This window comes from Trachemys scripta, chromosome 8 (assembly GCF_013100865.1).
Source record: "Trachemys scripta elegans isolate TJP31775 chromosome 8, CAS_Tse_1.0, whole genome shotgun sequence".
NCBI classification, from domain to species: domain Eukaryota; kingdom Metazoa; phylum Chordata; order Testudines; family Emydidae; genus Trachemys; species Trachemys scripta.
In genome coordinates, this window is record NC_048305.1 from 30,289,331 (window position 1) to 30,309,062 (window position 19,732).

Consider the following 19,732-nt stretch of genomic DNA (forward strand, 5'->3'; position numbering starts at 1 on the left):
GTTCTGTACCTCGGAATACCTTTCGCAGACCTGAAGAAGAGTTCACAGACTTTAAGATCAGAAGGGACCATCATGATCCTCTAGTCTGACCTCCTGCACATTGCAGGACACAGAACCTCACCCACCCACTCCTGTAATAGACCCCTAACCTCTGACTGAGTTACTGAAGTCCTCAAATAATGATTTAAAGACTTCAAATTACAGAAAATCCACCATTTACACTAGTTTGAACCTGAAAGTGACCCATGCCCCATGTTGCAGAGGAAGGTGAAAAACACTCGGGGTCTCTGCCAATCTGACCCTGGGGACAATTCCTTCCTGACCCTAAGCGTGTAGGCAAGACCCACCAAACAGATACCTGGGAAAGAATTCTCTGCAGTAACTCTGGGCTCTCCCCATCTAGTGTCCCATCACCAGCCATTGGAGACATTTTCTGCTAGCAGTTGCAGATCAGCTACATGCAGTAAGGAAAGAGTAAGCAGTCTCATCATACCCATCCCCTCCATAAACTTATCAAGCTCAGTCTTAAAGTCAGTTAGGTTTTTTTGCCCCCAGTGCTCCCCTTGGAAGGCTGTTCCAGAACTTCACTCCTCTGATGGTTAGAAACCTTCATCTAATTTCAAGCCTAAACTTGTTGATGGCCAGTTTGTATTTATTTGTTCTTGTGTCCACATTGGCGCTTAACTTAAGTAACTCCTCTCCCTTCCTGGTATTTATCCCTCTGATGTATTTATAGAGAGCAATCATATCTCCAGACTCTTTGAGTCTCCTCTCATAAGGTAGGTTTTCCCTTTCTAGTAGCCCCTCTCTGCACTGGTTCTAGTTTAAATTCATCTTTCTTAAACATGGGAGACCAGAACTGCACACAGTATTCTAGATGAGATCTCACCAGTGCTTTGTATAATGGTACTAACACTTGCCTATCACTATTAAAAATACCTCATCTGATGCATGCTAGAACTCCATTAGCCTTTTTCATGGCTGAATCACATTGGCGGCCTCATAGTTATCCTATGATCAACCAATGCACCCAGGTCTTTCTCTTCCTCTGTCACTTTCAACTGATACTTCCCCAGCGTACAGCAAAAATTCTTGTTAGCCCTAAATGCATGACCTTGCAAACTGCACTATTAAATTTCATCCCATTTCTTTTACTCCAGTTTACAAGGTCATCCAGATTATCTTGTATTATATTCTGGTCCTCCTCTGTATTGGCAATACCTCCCAGCTTTGTGTCATCCACAAATTTTGTTAGCACGCTCCCACTTTCTGTGCCAAGATCAGTAATAAAAATGTTAAATAAGATTGGTCCCAAGACCGATCCCTGAGGAACTCCACTGGTAACCTCCCTCCAGCTGACAGTTCACCTTTCAGTATGACCCATTGTAGCCTCCTGTTTAACCAGTTCCTTATCTACCTTTCAATTCTCATATTCATTCCCATCCTTCTCCAATTTAACTACTAATTTCCCATGTGGAACTGTATCAAATGCCTTACTGAAATCTCTGTATAAGCTCGAAATCTTGTCTCTTTCATCCACAGAAGTTGGTCCAATTCATCTTGTCTCTCTAATATCCTGGGACCAATGCACCCACACGGCAAACATGAGTTCTGTAAGTGCATTGCCAGTGCAATATACTGATTGTTTTTGTAATGCATAATCTGCTGAGTTTGTGTTTTAATAATTGAAAGGATGCTGGTGTCTGTTAGTTCATGATCATATCTCTGAGATAATTCAAACTATCGCTAAGTATAAGGATTTCACAATGTAAATCAACACTCTGTATGAGTTGCTCTTTAATTAAAAAGACTGGAATTTCCATACCTAATCTGGCCATTAGTCAGTCTAGCCTGATGAATGTGCAAATCCTTAAATGTGAAGAACTCGGGGGTGATGGAGCAGAAATACATGAAACCCTTGAATAAACAGTGTGTGATTGATATGGAGCTGCTCTGTAAAATAATTTTATGAATACTCTATGTTCAGCGGACTATTGGGATGTTTACTGCATGTTGGTGTAGTTTAATAGTGAGCTATTAGGAAACAAAGGTAGGAAGATTATAAGGCTCAAGATAAGACACCTCTCAGCAAATGCTTGAAGATTGTGGGACAATGGAAGAGTCTCTGACTTTGAGGAGTGGGGCTTGACCCACTGCAGAGGCCACTGAACACTTTTTTAACAAGCACAGCCAAAGCCTGAGAACTAAGAAGACCGAGAACTTCTGGCTGGATAAAAAGTGATTCTCTCCCTCTCCAGGGTGAGGCATATTCAGACAGATACAGACACCTGCTCGGGCGTCTGAAGAAGCTAGGCCTCCCCAGGCTATCACTGGGTGATGATAAGCCTATAGATAAGATAGACATGCAGGTAGACTGTTTTTGAAATCCCTTCCCCAGTGCTACTGTAAAAAGTCTATCAGATGCTAGGTGAGAAACATCTTAGTGTTCTGGTTTCTTCTTCACTCCTGAGCGGGAGGTGGTTATCTTGAGCACAACCTGTCCCACAGTGCTGGCTGACTGTAGGGAAGCTAGTAAACTTGTCTTTGCCCCCTCCATGTTTGGAGAGACCAGGAGTACTGAACATGGCAGTACAACCTCTGGCGAGCATTGATTAATTGATTAAATAGGATTTTACTTTAGTCACCCAACACTGCCAAAGTATCTTTTTATTATTAACAATGAAAGCGGGGAAAGGTGGCTGTGTAGGTGGCTGGCTGGCTGAGTTCCTGTTGAAATGATTACTTAGTGTTGCTGGGATTTTACTGTGGTGTCAATTATGTTAAAGTGCCTCGAGCTTTGAATAGGCATCTTTTTATTATTTTAAATCTCAATAAATAAAATGGATATTGTATTAGAGATTTTATTAACTTTCTCTGGAATCAGGGAAACATAATTAATGTGTGTCCTAGGAAATCTAGAGTCTCATATCTAATAGTATCATCCCCAAACTGCTTTGGTGACCTGTAAGCTAATGCGGAGAAACAGCTGGTTTAAGAATAAATAGTTAAGGGTGAGAGGGAAAATAATTAAATCTCTCACAAGGAGTCTCCTGTGGGAAGGAGCCACTCTGATGAGAAGCAATTTGTATCCTGGAAATGTTGCATGCAATGCTGGAATGTAAATTCAACCTAGAAAGCTTCAAAAAATATATATAGTGATATTAAGTTCGAGTTCCAGGAAGCCTCGAGATGCTGGGGAAAAAGCTGTCACAATTTGCAGTTAATGGAGTGTTAGTTTATCATGTATTTAAAAACAGAACAAATGTACAATATTTTGTTTAACTTTGGAAGACAGAAGCAAAGACTCTAAAGTATGAATTTATAATTTTGGGAGTACTGCAAGAAACCAAACTAATCTCACTGTGGCATTTTGGTAGGTCTCCGAACCATTTAAAGCAACCTTATAAAGGGCTTATGGTCAATGTCATGTATATGCTGAGCTTCTGCGTTTGTTGCTTACCTTACATTAGGGACACATGTTCAGTTACAGGAAATCAGTTATTCTCCCATTTGTAAAATCTAGACAGTCAAGCTGTATTGAGGACAAGTGGGGGAAGAAGTTGCATAAGGTTTAATTTAAGTTGAATCAGGGTAAAACAGATGTAACTTTCCCAGTTAAAACTTATCTCCTCTCCAAAAAAAAATCTTTATTTAACTTAATGGTAAACTTGGCTTAATTTAAAACTTTTTACACTCCATTGCATAACCATTAACAAACCTTAAAAATACTGCATTAATTCTACTCTGATTTACTTGTGCTTAACTTTGTGTGTGTGTGTGTGTGTGTGTGTGTGTGTGAGAAGTCTCATTGAAATTGGGACGACTCATGCATAACGTTAAGCATGTGCATAAATCTTTGCGGGATTGGGGCCTTACTCCTCATGTGTGCCTTCTGAAATCTGTGAAGTTACATGTGGGGTGAAGTGTTACTCAGTGGTAAGGGTTTCAGAATCTGGCCTTCTTATGTATTTCATCATGTAAGCAGAAATTATAATATATCAGCACCAAGGATGGTGGTTATTAAAATGCAAGAGCTAAAATCCAAAGGATTAGGGTTAAATGTAATAAGTAGAATGTCAGGGTTAATTAAAGAAAATGCTAGTCTTAATTATCAGCAGAAACAGAAGAAGGTTCTGGTTTTTAAAGATGCTGAGTCTCGCAACTCTCACTTGAGGTCAGATAAGAGCCTGGTTGATTACTCACTTTGGAAAATCAGGTGAAAAATATGCATATAAATGAATCATAATGAAAATATGGTTAGGTAAGGGGTTAAACATAAATAATAAAACTAGAGAAAAAATTGGAACTAACCATGTGGCCTATCCTGACCCTGACTATTTGCAAGGCTAATTTGCAAGGCTACTTGCACACCTTTCATATCTCTGTATCTGTTTTTTGTCTTTTCAGATGGTCAGCTCTTTGGGGCAGAGTTGGTGGCTTCCAATGGGTTTGTACAGTGGGTGGTACAATCAAGTCCTGATCCTGATTCAGGCCATATGTCACAGCTGAAATATATATATTAAATTAAATTAATCAAATTTGTTCTTCTTACAAGGGAACTTTTCAGGAATGATCTTAAATTGGAAACATATGGTAGGCGAGAAGAAACAGCAGTGGGTTATCTAAAACCATAGTGGAAATGGGGAAGGTTCTCAGGGAAAGGTGGTGATATGCAGTTAGTTAAATGAGGATAGGAAGGTAAAATGATGTAAAAGGGACAAGGCACCAGTCAACAGAGTCACTTTAAAAAACTGAGCTTAATGATAGTCCTGAGACTGAAGATTTCTATTTACAGAACAGCTACAGTAAGGGAAGCAGCTATTCATGTTCCTGCCCTTTGCCAAAGTCTCTGAGTGGCTTCCTGGAGAGACTATCTCTGGGGGCAAGAGGGTGATTCAGCCTCTATCTAATACTTGACCTCAGTATTCTCAGAGTGCCCATTGGTGTCAGTTGTGAAGTTATTTGTAATGTTGACACCTGTCCCCTGGGAACTAGATTGAAAGCCTCGGACCATTTAACATGGGCGGTTTAGTAGTTATCAGAGGTTAACAACTGCTGGTCACTATGGAGCTGGGCTGACTTTGAACTGGCAATGTAGGGGTGAAAGGTTCTTTATCCCAGTACCAGTCAACATAATCACCACCATAATCAGACTTGGTTGGACTTGAGAATAGCTACACAGATGGATTCAGGGGACCACTCAAACATATGCAATGGAAGCTATTCCACTGGCAGTACCTCAATGTATTGCTTTGGGAGTATCCAGGATAGGCGAGGTTCACCAAGGGAAAAGTAGACTAATATGTGAAGCAAGGTTTATTGAGCAGAGGCTCAATATGTCAGCAATTGGAAAGGGCAAAGCATGCATATTGTACCTACAGATTACATATAGTGTGCATAGTTTGTACCGAAGAAAGAGATAGAAGTGTTTGTCTCTTTCAGATTTCTGAAAAGGAAAGTTTATCCCAGGAGAGTATAATAGTTTTGTACTGCAACTGCTTTGATTGCTTTTCTCTAACCCCTCCATAATGAGATACCTCCCTGAGAAGGATATGGGCATTACCTTCCAGCTGTTTTGTTTCTCTATATTGGAAGCTGTTCAGGCTGGGAGTCTCTCTTACTGTATGTATAGTTGGGGCACATAGGCACCACTCTAATACAAAGAAGGAAAAACAAGATCCAGCATTCTGCTACTGCCCTCCCTTCCTCACTGCAAGAACCTGTAACATAATTACTAAGAGCTTCTTTGTTGCATAAGGTGATCAGGTGAGGATGAGCCTCATAGTTGGCCCTTGGCAAGAAGCTGTACTACAGAATGCCCAATTTTGCATTCTCATGGCTACAGGTGAAGGGTTACTCTTATTTCAGCATAGGGAACAGCCTCCAGTGCTATAGAGGCCAAGAGCCCTGCATAAATTCTTGGAGCCCAGCAACCTCTGAGGCTTTTTTCCCTTTTCTATAAGAGAGGCCTGATAATAGGATTGGGAACCAAAGGGACTCTTCTTAGTGTGACAAGGTGGGTGAGATAATATCTTAGTGTGACAGAAATGGCAATTATCTGCAATATCTTTGGTAGATCTTACTATATTCTGTTTATGTATCATTGTGGGTCAGGGATTGTATGGAATTTTGTGGGAGCAGGGGTGATTAGCAAATTCACTCAGGACCAGTACCACCGCCTGGAGACACTCACATATAGTTCAGACTGGATTCTCCAGAGACCAACAGACAAAGAAAAGACTTTTGAATAAATAGTCTGAGTTTAAACTGACTCAGGGCCTTATTTCTCATCCAGCAAACAGACAGGATCTTCTGCCCAAGTGGGGGGTGGGACTCAATCCTTCCTGGGAAGGTTTGGAAGGACTTTGGCTTACTGAGGCACCACGAGACTGATGAGTTATCTATATGGTAAGCTTTTTAACATGCATGTAGGTTCTTGTATTGTTTTTAATGTGGTTTTCTCTGTTATGCTTTCATTTAAGAATAAATATATTTGCTTGGAAGGGATGTGTGGTAAATTATGCCTGCAGGCAATCATGCTTTTTACAGCCGCTGGCCTGTCTAGGTAGTCTGGCTTGCTGGGAATATCATGGTGTAAGCAGGGAACTGTTCAGCCTGGAGAAACCCATTCTGGAAGAGGAGAGATGCAGGTCTCTGCCCAAAAGAGGTGACAGTTGAGGAGCTAGGAGCCTGGCTTGAGGGACCACAGAGGGGGAAAACAAGTGCAGTTACCCTGAACTATGGTGCTTAGACTTCTTCTACGGCCTTGGGCAAGTCGCATGACTTCTCTGTGCAACTCCTTCCCATGTGAATAGGGGGGTGATATGTTCCTGCTTCGCAGGAGAGATGTGAGGATTAATGAGTTGTCTGTAAAGCACTTTGAAGCTGATAAATATCAATTTGGTTATCAGGAGTCCTAGTACTTCACAATTGAATAAGCCAGTGGTTCTCAAACTTTTGTACTGGTGACACCGATCACATAATAAACCTCTGAGTGCGACCCCCCCCTTTATAACTTAAAAACACTTTTTTGTCTATTTAACACCATTATAAATGCTGGAGGCACAGTGGAGTTTTGGGTGAAGGTTGACAGCTTCCGACCCCCCATGTAATTTCCTCGCGACCCCCTGAGGGGTCCCAACCCTCAGTTTGAGGACCCATGGAATAAGCAATTAATTTAGCAGTATGTTTGATACACTAAAGAATGAGTTACACACTACATACAATACTGAATTTGTGTGTGGAATTTATAGACTGTTGTGTAATAGAAATGCTTTTCAGAAAACAATGTTATATCAAGAGCACTTGGGGAGTTTATCATTTAATTTAAGTGTATATCCATAAACAATTCTAGAAAGTTAGGGCTGTTATAAGGGTGTGAAATTAGTCTTCTATCAGATTTCTTGAACTAAAGGCAACCTTTTTAAAATTCTGCTAAGATATTTGTTGAGCCTACTAAAATGTGTTAATAAATAGGCCTCACATATCAATGTGCATAGGTGGCACAAAACAGTGGATTTTTTTAGATCCAATTCATGGCCAATAAATCAAAGGTATTCTTGAAAGGATTGTTTTAAATAGATAATGTAAATGTTTCTGGAGCAGTTACAGCCCCTGAAACATGCTAGATTTTTTTGACCTGATGGGAAAGGTTTCCCTGAAATATGCTTCTAATTAAGTTTTGTTCATTATTTATGCAGTGTAATTTCCATCTGCACCACTCTTCACATATCTGACTGGCAAGTTCATCACTTTCCAGAGTGCATCTGCATTTTGATTAGCCCTCAGAGAATTGCAGGTTTACTGTGGCCATAAATAAACATGACAGCACTTCAAAACCATCATGCCTGTCTTTGCAGTACAGCTAGGTTTAAATTCTGCTATAGTGGACTGGAGAAGCTTACATGATAATCAATCCTGAAAACAATTAATAGTTAAAAAAACATCAGATAACAAAAGATGTATTAAAAGGAATGTAGTCCGAGAAGCTAATGTTCAATGCAATATTTTTTGTCGGGTGTCCTAGGTGTTTGGAGAGGGATGAAGCTATAGCAGGAATATAGCATAGGTAGAATGGGGGATTCATTCATTGTGCTGCTCTGATTGTATGGCTGCATTTGATTCAGAGGCTGAGCTCATTGGACTGGGCTTGTTTTTTCTATGTAATGTTTTAATTGATGTACGAGCACCTGTGGCTATTGGATTAGCCCTTTGGGTCTTGGTGGCAACTGAAATAAATGAATTAAAGAAAAGATACAGAACCTTCATTTTCCTTGTAGTACAATTTGGCATAGAAAACATTAGTATTCTTGAAGACGTGCTGTGCACTGATTATGTAAGCTGACCATCATGATAATGCTGATATTTTAATATGCTAATAACTTTAATGAACTGTACTACTTTCAGCCCTCAGCAGGGAAATATTTTGTGCTGTAATGAGTTTTTAACTTCAAGGAAAAGTTGTCTCTTACCAAAATAAATAAATAAATAAAATCCCCCAAACCAAAACCAAAACCCTGCACTTTGTACTGGTTTTAACAAATTTGCTTTCCTGAAATTTATGGATTAGTAGTCATACAAAATTTTCAAACTCTGGCATATTTGTAAATACTGAATTTAATTGATTTGCTCTTTTCCTATATTGTATCTATAGCTCTGCTTCCAAGTATTTATTCCTTTCAAACATAATTCTCTGATTAATAATTAGATCCTCTAGTAGTTTAATCAATGGGCAGCAAACTAAACAAAAATAACCCTACAATATATTGTTTAGTTTTAAGGGATGCTTACTCCTGTGAATCAAGCAAGTTTTCACAGAAGAAACATGTGAAAGTTATTTTTTTCCTACTAGGATAGGTATTTCATTTGGAGAATTATTAATCTGCTGTTAACTTTGTTTCCTGGATAAAAATAGATTTTGCAAAATAAAACATGGAGGATTGATATAAAAATTGCCTGATTTATGAATGTTAGAGCCAGGCTGCTACTACATGTGGTTGAACTGAGCGAACATTACTGGCTTATTCTGTGCTTCTTGATATGTGATAGTAGTACATAAAAAAACCAACCAAACAAACAAAAAGCCAAAACCCACATTTACACTCTCATGGAAATTCGTTTAACATTTTCATAACGTACTTTGAAATACTATGGCAGCACAGCCCATTTGATTATTTTCATTTCATATTTAAAATAATAGAATACAAATTGTGTTAGGTAAGGGAGAGAGATACTAAAATATTAAATCTCTTATTTGAAGGTTGTGTCTATTTCTTTTAGATAATTGAAGTTATTTTGTTTTGAGTATCTATAAATATGGAGTAAGTACTGCACATCGCAGACAAAATACTTAAAGTGAAGATTCTTGCAGTAAGCAACATTCTCATTAGAAAAAATACATGGCCGTAATTTTATTTTAATGCTTAGATTTTATTAACTCTCAGTGTAATAATTTAAAGTACTGTCGATAATCACATTCTGTAACAACTTTGAGCCATAAGACAGGTTTGAAGCATAACACTAGACTTCACTGGTATATATAGACAGTTTTATTGTTGTTTTTGTTTTTAAGTCTTAAAGTATTTTCAAAACACATCGGAAATGTATTTTCAAAGGGTCAAATTCATAGCCCAGGTTTTGCCTCATTTTGAGGAGACGAAAGAGACTAAATTGGTAGATGAATGGAGTAAATTAGTGTTACCCTTGCTAGCCACAAAGTGCCTGTAGTGAAGGTTTCATGTCCTTTCAAAAAAGAGCAGTGCAAAAGGCAAGCATGAAAACACCAATCTTATAGTCTCTTTAGTCTAAATTTACCCTGTCCTCACTTCTTTAATTAAGGCCCATATTGGTACTTTATTTTTCAGATGTTTAAAACTAAATCTTCCACCCATAATTTCTTACATTATGCCTGCATTGCAATTAGACACCTGTGGCTGGCCTGTGCCAGGTGACTCGGGCCCATGGGACTCACACTGCGAGACTATTGGCTGTAGATGTTCCAGCTGGCCTGCAGCCCAAGCTCTGGCACTCTCCCACCTTGTCTGATCCTAGAGCCCAGCCACCAACCTGAGCCCAGAAATCTATACTGCAGTTAAACAGCCCTGCAGTCTGATCCCAGCGTAGACATACCCACAGTACTCATAAGGCCCTTGGGCTCAGCATTGCTGATGATGAACCAACATGGGCCAAGTCAAAATTATAGCAGTGAGGGGGTGTGCAACGGTTACGTATTACTGATTTATTTAATAGTCTGAAATTGGAATTTAATAAGACATATTATCCATTAGAGAGGTTTCAAAAAGCATGTGTTGGCATGTTTGTTGTTCAGTGGCTTAATTAGTTGCAACTAATAATGTAAACTGCAATATAAAATATAAATTAGCAAAATGAAGTTTTTGTTTTTAGGGCTTTTCTGGCATCTCGAGCACCTACTCTAAATTGCCAGCTGTCAGATAGCTTTTTCTATTTTTGCTTAGCGTGGGTTGTGTTATTACCTGGTAATTTAAATCTCATTAGCACTTAGTTTGTTTACATTAATCAGTTGATCCTGGGAATTGCCCTTGCAACATAACTAAGTATGATCATCCCCATTTTACAGATGGGAAAACTGAGGCAAAGATAATTTAAATGATTTTGCCTGAGGTCACATATTAAGGCAGTAGAACAGCTAAAATTTAGGAGCCACTAGGACATATTATATCTGATGCATGGATAAGAAGGGCTGTTTCATTTGTCCTCTGCAGTACTAATGGCATTGGGTGTACAAACCGTTCTTATCCATGTGGAAATGGAAGGCTGCTGCCAAGATACGTTGTTTCTTTTCACTTTTGTATTTGACATTTGGTAAGAAGATCACTGGTGGCCCCGTAGTCTCAAACTTCTGTATACTGTTTTCAAGTTGTTACTTGGACTAGTTATGCTACATTTTCTCTTTGCTTCTTTAATTTCAGATTTCTGTCATTGGGTCTGTGATAAATGAGAGGGGGGATCGCTCCCTTTTGTGGACACCCAGCCAGCCAGTTGGCTATGGAATCCCTCTTCGTGGTTGTTCTCTACTTGCTTTACCTTTAAAGGGTTAACAAGCTCAAAGGTAAAGGGAAGTGAGTGGGCACCTGACCAAAAGAGCCAATGGGAGGGCTAGAACTTTTTAAAATTTGGAAAAAACTTCCCTTTGTCTATGTCATATTGTTCTCTGGACAGGGAGCAGTTATGCTGTGAGAAGCTTTAAGCCAGGTATGAAAAGCCATTGGATCATACCTAAAGATTGCTTATCTAAAACCCCAGAAATGTAAGTAAATTAGGGAATGTCTAGGAAGACGCGATTAGGATTATTTTATTTTTTATGTTTATTGGCTTGTGGATTCCTCTGTGCTAACCCCAGATGCTTTTGTTTTGCCTGTAACCTTTAAGCTGAACCTCAAGAGAGCTATCTTGATGCTTAATTTTTATAATTGTTTCTTTTAAGATCTAGCAAAAAGCCTAAGTTCCAAATATATTTCCTTTCTTTTTGGGTTTAATAAAATTTACCTTTTTTAAGAACAGGATTGGATTTTTGTGTCCCTAAGAGGTTTGTGCATATGTTATTTAATTAGCTGTTGGCAACAGCTAATTTCCTTTGTTTTTTTCTCAGCTCTTCCTGAGAAAGGGGGATGAAAGGGCTTGAGGGTACCCCACAGGAAGGAATTCCCAAGTGTTCTTTCCTGGGTTCTCAAAGGCGGAGGAAGATTGCATTTGGGTGATAGCAGCATCTACCCTTCCAAGATCAGAGAGAAGCTGTGACCTTGGGAGTTTAATACTAGCCTGAAGTGGTCAGTATTAATTTTTAAAATCCTTGCGGGACCCCATCTTCTGCACTCAAAATGTCAGAGTGGGGAATCAGCCTTGACAGAGTCTCTGTGAACTTGCATGTTTCCCTGAATCTGCAAGATCCCAGGAGTTGAAAATGCTTGACACCTTGCAGAATTAGGCCATCAGGGGAGGGAGTTTGAGCAAGGTCAGAGACTGAGTTGCAATTTCAGTAGGAGTCGAGGCTCTCTGAGTACCTCTCAAGAGTGGCTCTGTATTATCTATTTTCTCTTAAAACCAAAGGTTAATTATGATGGCCTCTCAACATATATCACCTTTAGAAGGGTTGATTGTGATGGTAAAAATAAAGGCAATCTTACTGTGTGGTGGAGATAGCTAAGACATGTTACTGCCTGCAGGTAATGCAGACCTAAGGTATCTCTTGTAGAAAACAATTTTGCTGGCTGAAATTGGTAAGGTGCTTTTTTTCATTCAGTATGTTAATTTCTCAGTTGAATACAATGGGACTTTAGCAAGAAGGTGACTGAAACAAGATAAGTTTGATCTTGGCTGTTTCATATCAGAGAACGCTTTCTGTTAAGATTTGATAAGCAAATTATAAAACTTTCAATCTATTTTGGATTAATGTAAGGCATTTATTTGTTCAGGTAATTTGTTGGCTTCCTTATTAGCATTTGATGTCACTGAAGTCATAATTTAATTAAAAATAAGGTGATTAAGGAAGGCTTAGCTAAGTAAGTACTATGGGGGGAAATAGCAGGTTTCAAATATTCATATTTTCCTAATCATTTGTTTAATTTCGGATTATAAAGTGCATCCAATGCAACAGTCACTGAGCGTACCTACAAAATTAGAAAATGCTTCATAGCATGTTAACAAATATGCGGGAGAGAGAACCCTGTCCATAACATAAATACTCATCCCCTCACCTCGTTTATTTAGGGAGCGAAAGAGAGCTGGTATCTGAAATAGACTTTGGTTTTGGTTATTAGACTGTTGGGTCCAGTGTCTTAACCATGTGCCCATCATCCTGCTTTGACTAAGTGTGGGTGAACCCCTTTAATATTTGGGGTAAACAGCAACCTCTCCCTTTTTTCAAGTTATTTCCCTGTAATTATTCACATCACTTTGATTTTGCCTGATATGAGCTATAGCTACCCCAGACTTTTCCAGTATCTTTACCAGGACCTGGGAAAGCAAAGAGTCTGCACCATTGGGTCCAGCCAAAGTCAGAGATGTGATAGTCACCTGCATATTGAGATTTCAACTTTATCCCCCAGTGACTTTACATCCTTTTTAAGCAAAAGTGACCGAATAGAACCCCCCTCCCAAGGTACCACCCATGAGAGAGCCCTAGGGAAAAGGAGCCAAGAGCTCAACATCATCCACGGACATCTCTCAGAAAGGGAAGAACAAAGCCACTCAGGCAGCTTATACCAGGCAGGATGTGCAGGCAAGGTGTAGTCTGTGATATCAAGATTATACTCAGACAAGAATAAAGGACATTTACCGGAAACATTAAGAGGACAATAGAAAATCTACACTGGGGAGGAACTGAGCTGAGGGTCTTAATGGAAGTGGGTCCTTACCTGTAGCCTAGCCTGTGTGTGTGTAATACACACAGTATATCTTCTACTCTTAAACATATTTTGGATACACTCTAGGACATGCAATTCTTACTAAAATATTATGTTTACCTTACCTTGTATAGCCTCCTAAGAATAACTGAGTAATAAGCTTGTAATACTGGTTTAGTGATTGCAACACATGAATACAGAGACATATAATCAGTCACATTTCTGTACACTATGTTCAGTGTGAAATTCACCATAGCAATTTATCACAATGCAACTGATTGCTTAACTAAGCACAAGGAAGTCTCTTATCCCTTCTTCATTAGCTTATTAGACCTGCTTACAAGTATATCATATAAGCCTTACTATAATTTGAAATGTAAAATGACAGTTCTCATCAGTACCATTGCTGTTATGTAATGTTGTTTTAATCTTTCTTCTCTTTCATCAAAATAATTGCCTTCCTCTCCTAATTATTTGAACATTGGAATGTAGGTAGCAGGCAGTAGTGTAGTTTGAATAACAATGAGGAAAAATATGAATAAAACCTCAGTTTCATATGGAGGATTTCAAAGACAAATGTTAATAAATAATCAGCACATTAAGGTTATAGATTGCTGAAAGTTTTGTTAATTATACTCAAAATATGAGAAAAAATTTGTATAGTGGCATTGTATTTTATGCTGAAGGAAGACTAGAAAATGAACAAGATGAATAAGTTTCTTGTTTAGAACCAGAAAGCATGGAGTTCGGTGGGAAATGTATGTGTCAGCTTTCTTTTTTTTAAAGGTATATTGTAGGTAATGTGGCAAACTCATCCCACATGTAACTGTAACGTAGGTTTTGTCTATGCTGTGGAGCCTATGCTGGCATAGCTATGTTGGCATAGACCTCCTAATTTATACGCAGCCTACCATGACAGAAGGAGTTTTTCTGTCAGTGTAAGAACACGACCTCTCCAAACAACATGAGCTACATCGACAGAAGCCTACTTCAATCAACATAGCTGCATCTACACCGGCTGGCTATTTTTTTCACACCCCTGATACAGCTATGTCAACATGACTTAAGTGTAGACAAACGGAAACCAGGATAAATTGAAATAAGGAGCTGACATGCTTATAACTGAGTTGATAATCTGGGTCACTGACTTTAAAAAATATCATCTTCCCAAAGTTTTGTTTCCCTAGAGACCTTTAGATAATTTAGGTTGTATACTGTGTACCATGTGACTAATAATTCTTATGCCTATTGTTGCCTCTTGGTGCACAGTGGGATCACATATGTTGCTCCACGTGCATGGCCGTGAGAGAACTTACTCCATGCCTTAGAGTTATCACCTCAGAGGACAGACTTGTATGACCCACATGACTAACCAGGCAGCCAGAGAACCTTTTTGAGTTGGGAGGTAAGGTATGTGAACAAGTCCCTGGAACTCTACATTCCACACAATTGGGGTATAAATACCTTGTTCCCTCAGTTTCTTTCTGTCCGAGTGGTTATGGGCCCAACCTACCTTTTTCTCCAATAAGTTACTTTTACATGAAGAGTTATGAATAGCTCAAAAGTAGCTTTCAATAGTTAAAGACAGTATAGACACAAATCTTAGTTTGCTTTCTTTTGCAGTGTTTGGCTGATTTGTTGACATTTTACTGTTTTGGTGATCTACTTGGGCTTTATACAAGATGAGAGATCTGTCTAGGAAAACATGATTGAAGCTCATTGGTGGGCTGCTCATTGAGTGGACATGACAAGTATTTTTTGTGACTTAGCAAATGGGAGACTGTGCTTTGGGCCCATTGCTCTATGATGGGTGTGTTAGATATGCGTGTGAAGCTTAGAGTAAGGCCACTATGGTCTGTAAAGAAATGGAGATAAGAAAAACATCCCAAAATTTTGGGGAGAAAGGAAATACGTCATCCCATATTGACAAATTATTTGAATCTTTCCTTACATCTTCCAACACCCAGTCCTCAGTTGATGAAACCTTTTTCTGTCATCTTAGCTGCTGAAACCCATTGCCAAACTTGCACTTCACCACAAAACCCACGCCTCAGGAGCAACCTACCCTTGTCAGTGACAAAAGCCTATATCTTTAAAACTGCCAAATAATTCCAGGACTAAATCTTGCAGCATGACATTTCTGAAACAGTAGAAAATAACTGGAAAGACAAACAAAACCAGAGATTTATTCAATTAAATATACAAATAGTAACACAAACTATACCAGACTGCCTTTCATTTCAATTCCTATTGAAGTTTAAAAAAAAAAAAATAACCAAAGAACACCCTCCCCACACATCCCAAATCTCTAGTTTTGAACACACATGCTCTGTCCAATTCTCCACCCCACCCCCCGTGCAGCAATTTCATACTCAAACTGCAACCCCTTGTCAAATTCTATACAGATATACCACAGAAATCACAATATTTGGTGCATTATTTAAATTCCACCTATCACTTTAGAATTAGGAGCCTAGTTACTGGATATATATTGTAGTAACACTGTCCGAGTTTAAGATAGGCATGTTTAATGCTAATCTTGCTGCACTAAGGGAGTTAATTTTGCATTCCACCCTGGCAGTTCTAGCTGCCTTTTTGCAATCATTGACTTCCTCCTCCAATCCTCCCCTCCTCTTGGTTCCACTTCTCTCTCTGCATAGAATCTCACCAATTTCTTCCAAGAGAAAATTGACAAAACACAACGTGACCTTCCCCCCACTTCCTAGCCAAAGGTCAGATCCAATACTATATCCTCATCTTCCTTGACCTGTCAGCTGCATTCAACACCATAGATTGTTCCCTTGCTTGAAATCTTGTTTTCCCTTTGCTTCTGAGACTGACCTCTCCTGGTTCACCTCTTATCTCTCTAATTGCTCCTTCAGCCTGTCCCTTAAAAGATCCTCATCATCCCGCACAACTTTTTCTGTGGGTTCCACAGGGCTCTGTCCTTGGTCCCCTTTCTCCCTCTACACCTTCTCTGTGGATAATCTCATCTGTAAATGCAAATTCAACTACCATCTCTGTGCTGAGGACTGACAGATCTACTTTGTTCCAGACCTGTCTTTCTGATCGAACTAAAAACTTGGTCTGCCTCCTTGCCATCTCCTCATGGATTTCTAGCCGTCAGCTCAAGCTTAACAGAGCTAAAACAGAGCTCTCCCCCCCTACCCCACCTCCTTTCTCAGTCACCGTAGACAACACCCTCATCCTTGCCTGTCACTCAGGCCCATAATCTGGGTGTCATCTTTGATTTGGACCTCTCTGTAGGTCCTCACATCCAAGCTATGTCTAAGTCTTGCCAACTCTTTCTGCATAATGTCTCTAAGACAACGCCTTTCCTATCCATCCACACAGCTAAAACTGTCATGCAGTCATCCTTGATCAGCCAATGATGGCAGCCTCCATAGTCCACTTGTTAATTTTTCAAACAAGCGCCTTTTTGATTTCTCCCAAGCTACAGCTGATGCTTGGGAGGAGCTCCTCATAAACATCAGTAAAAGCACCTAGTTATTTTCCTTCGGATTCCTTCTTAAAACTCTTCTTTGCTGTGATGCCTACAAAAAACAACTTGACAATGGTTAGGCAGCTGTTGTGCTGATTGCACTGTCTATCGTGATGACCAATATTGTCTCATTGTTTCTCTGTACTCCGCCACATATTTGTCTGTAGTCATCTGTTCTCTCTTTTCTTAGACTTAGATTACAAGCTCTTTGGGTCAGGAGGTATATTTTTTGTTCTGTGTTCATACAATACCTAACACAATGGGGTCCTGGCCCATGACTATGACTCCTAAGTGCTATGGTATTACACATAAATAAATAATGTGTCTTCAGTTCCCAGGCACCAAGAGATAGGTTCCCACTCTGTTGGTGAGATACCTTTTATGCCCCTGCGTGTTTTATTCATGCACATGTTTAGCTTCCAGAACACACTGCAAAGTTACTTGGCTATAGCAATTTTAGCTAAATGAAATGGCAATCTCACTAAGAAAATTGTTCCTCGAATTGAAATGTGAGTTCACTTGTGTTCTGTGCTTGTCTACTTTTTACGTGAATTGCAGCTATAGCTAACTTGAGTCTGGAGGAGGATTGAGTCTTCATCTTTTCTGAGATCTAACTTCATTACAGAAATACCCAAAGGAAATACTACTCAGCAGAGACTGCTTCAAATAATTTCAAAGCATACTCGTGAAAACGTGGCAATATCACGTCAATGGATATTTCTAGTTTAATTTTCTTTCTTTCGAAATAATGCCAGTCTTGAGAACTTTCTTTCTATGCCTTAAAAGAACACAAAATAACTTTCCACTCTTTTATTAATGATTTACAATAGAAGAACTATAGGTGCAAGGGAAATATTGTATTGTACCCTGATGAGATCTATGCATACTATACCAAGTAGCAGGTGGTACCTGTAAATGATACATGCAGTGTTCTGGCAAGTGCTGCAGTTGTTGAGGTCTTGGCCAGTGCGGTAGAAGTTGCGCCTGAAATAGACAATAGCTGCTGTAATTTATATAAAAAAGTTGTGAACTGAAAAGTTAGAACTCTTATAATAAACCTAACTCCTCTTTCCAGGCATTTTAAGTATCCTAATCACAAATTTAACACTGAAATTTGTTGCTAAGAATCTGGTTTAAAACCAACCAAAGCACATAAATTTATCATCCTGAACCTCTGCCCTTAAGCTTATTTAAACTGTGGTGCCAATATTGTATTCAGGGGATTCTCTGGAAAGCAGGTGATTTTGTACAGCTATCTCTTATAAGAATATCTTTACAAGAACACTTAAATTATAAGAACACTTTTTTGATTGGAACACATTTGAACCATTTGCTGTGCTTTCTGTACGTCACACTATAATCCTTTTTTTCCCCTTTGCTTTCTACTTTTCCATTCTTTTCTTTTGTCCCTTTCTTTTGAACAGAAAAGCAAGGCAGCTAAACATTCTCATTGAATAGTGCCACAAAGGCAGACTGACATAAATGGCTGTGTCAAAAAACAAGTAATTTTGTGGTTTATCCTATTTATCCTATGTACCTGCTAGACAATTCTTTGTGTATTTGAAAATTAATTTAAGAAAACAAACACTTCTCCTTGTAGCTACTATGAAAGTTGACAAAACGAACAAGCTGACCAGGCAGGTTGCAGAATTGCTGTCACTGGAGATATTCAAGGCTAGGCTTGACAGTCATCTGTCAAGAATGAGTTGGGGACAACTGCAGTAATTTAGTCATGCTGTAGATGTATGTACTGGGTGGTTCCTTCCATCCCAGGTGTCCAATCCATTGAAGTCAATGGCAGCTTTATCTGCATAAAAAGTGTATGATTATGCCCAAAATTCTTCTCTGATTGCTTTTCTGAGAACTAATCTCAGTCTGTTCTTTTCAATAGCGGCAGTGGTGCTACTCACAAAAGCAATGGGGATAATTATTACACAGTTTTACTACCATAGTCAACACAGTCACCCAATGATTCTAAAAGATAGATTGAAGCCTGTCACTGAGGCTGAAACAGAGCCAGCTGAGGAGCTTTGCAGTAATTCAGTTTCCAACAATGTGGTAACAGAATAAAAGTGAAGAACAAATGTAGCAGAATGGTCTGCATTTCACTTTACAATGCTGCACCCTTCTGGAATACTCAGATACATAATCTTCAACCAGGCTTTTGTCAAATGAGGGCAGACTCTATTTTTGTTGTGTTTGTTGAGGAAGATATCTTCCTCCTTAGAGGTTCCAGAAAATTAGCAGAACTACTCCATGAAGATTTCACCACTACATTAGGGTTACCATATCTCATAAATAAAAAAAGAGGACCCTCCACGGGCCATGGCCCCGCCCATTTCCCCACCCCTAGCCCCGCCCCAACTCCGCCCCTTCCCCCACCCTAACTCCGCCCCTCCTCCCTCCCACTCCCAGCCAGGGGGAAAGGGCTGCCCCAGTGCTACCAGCTTCACGGTTTGCCGGGCAGCCCCCAGACCCTGCGCCCCCGGCCGGCGCTTCCCCAGCGCAGCTGGAGCCTGGGAGGGGAAGCGCCCAGCCGGGGGCGCAGGTTCTGGAGGCTGCCCAGCAAACCGTGAAGCTGGTAGCGTTCGGGCTTTGGGCAGCCCCTATGCCTCCGGACCCTGCGCCCCCAGCCGGGCACTTCCCCTCCGGGGCTCCGGCGGCTCTGCGTAACTTACACTGTATAAGTTACACAGAGCCGAAGAGGAGCAGAGCCCCCGCAGCTGGAGGCTCTGCTCCTCTTAGGCTCTAAGAGCCGGGCTGCCCCAGCGCTACCGGCTTCGGGCAGCCCCCGTGCCTCCGGACCCTGCGCCGCCGGAGCCCGGGAGGGGAAGTGCCCGGCTGGGGG

The 19,732-nt window shown here is 40.0% G+C and overlaps 1 protein-coding gene and 1 long non-coding RNA gene across 3 annotated transcripts in view; one reads left to right on the top strand and one right to left on the bottom strand.

Moving 5' to 3' along the window:
• DOCK2 (dedicator of cytokinesis 2) overlaps positions 1-19,732 on the top strand; it is a 494,284-nt gene that overhangs the window by 240,125 nt on the left and 234,427 nt on the right. The gene's annotated exons all lie outside the window — the stretch shown is intronic.
• LOC117881691 overlaps positions 1-19,732 on the bottom strand; it is a 117,835-nt gene that overhangs the window by 8,188 nt on the left and 89,915 nt on the right. The window contains exon 2 of the long non-coding RNA XR_004646842.1: positions 17,794-17,868. This is a non-coding gene — a long non-coding RNA (uncharacterized LOC117881691). The remainder of the gene's footprint in view (positions 1-17,793; positions 17,869-19,732) is intronic.